Here is a 1,389-nt window from a genome sequence, read left to right as displayed (position 1 = left end):
GACCGAGACCTTTGGAAATATGCTGTGCGTGAGAAGACCCGACAAGCCAAGTGAGACCAAAATCCAAGGCCTCTGCCAAGGATGTAGCCAGCCCACTTATGCGTAACATTCCTTCATTGGACACTAAACTCTGCTTGCGAAGACCTTTTGAGGTAAGTGAAATCGAAATCGAACTAAATTTGACGCCTGGCACCCATGCCAACGTCTCTTTCATTGAACACTAAACTCGGCTTGCGAAGACCTGTTGAGGCAAGCGAAAGTGAAATCGTGATGGCACCTGTACCAGTGGAGCACTAAGAGCACCATCTGACCATGATCGTTGCCAGAGCAGCTGTCTGACTTCCGTGCCGGTGGCACGTAAATAGCACCATTTGACCGTGATCGTTACCAACGTTGCCTTCCTGGCACTTGTGCCAGTGGCACATAAAAGCACCCACTACACTCTCAGAGTGGTTGGTGTTAGGAAGGGCATCCAGCTGTAGAAACTCTGCCAAATCAGATTGGAACCTCGTGTAGCTACCTGGTTCACCAGTCCACAGTCAAATCGTTCAACCCATGCTAGCATGGAAAGCGGACGTTAAACGATGATGATGATATATATAATGAAATTGCAATATATATATATATATATATAATGAAATTGCAATATATTATATATATATATAATGAAATTGCAATATATTATATATATATATAAAATGAAATTGAAATTCATTCCAAATTAACACATGCCTTACTTAGGGTCCATGTAGTGTCTTAGGCCAAAAAATTTTTTAACTTCTTGCATAGTTCGAGCCCACAGCAATATCATATCTCCTCCACTATTTCAGTATTACGTGTCAAAAATGAAACAATAACATCACTCTACTGTAATGTCAGATACTTTCACTTTAACACTGAAACTTTTCCACTGTTTCAGTATTACCTGTCAAAAGTGAAACAATAACATGTTGCTACTGTAATTTCAAATACTTTCACTTTAATATTCAAGTGAGACTATACTCTCACATATATACAGGCATACTATAAGACTCAAGTTAAAAACATTCCCAACAATTCAACTTCTCTGGTTGACATTAACACACCCACCCCCAATAGGGTCCTTCATTCCTACATTTTAGAGCTCCATGAGCTCCATTTTTCAGGAGCAAAAACCTTTTTACAGGTTCCAGAAGACTGAAATTTTGGAATATGCGCATAAAGATCAATAGTATGGGATACATGTCTCATGATTAGAATGTATAAAGAGGGAAAGAACCCTCATGTGCAATTTTGATGAAATTCGAATCATATGTATTCCTTACAGAAAATATAACAGAAAAGTCTCATTCTTCAATTGCATGTAACACGGGCAACAATGGGTATCTCTGCTAGTATATATATATATAT

The 1,389-nt window shown here is 38.7% G+C and overlaps 1 protein-coding gene across 6 annotated transcripts in view; it reads right to left on the bottom strand.

Moving 5' to 3' along the window:
• LOC106874006 (focal adhesion kinase 1) overlaps nt 1-1,389 on the bottom strand; it is a 242,624-nt gene that overhangs the window by 91,612 nt on the left and 149,623 nt on the right. The gene's annotated exons all lie outside the window — the stretch shown is intronic.

The sequence above is a fragment of the Octopus bimaculoides genome, chromosome 8, assembly GCF_001194135.2.
Source record: "Octopus bimaculoides isolate UCB-OBI-ISO-001 chromosome 8, ASM119413v2, whole genome shotgun sequence".
Taxonomy (NCBI): Eukaryota; Metazoa; Mollusca; class Cephalopoda; order Octopoda; family Octopodidae; genus Octopus; species Octopus bimaculoides.
Note: the sequence above shows the minus strand (reverse complement) of the source record. Positions and strands in the feature narration are given on the sequence as shown.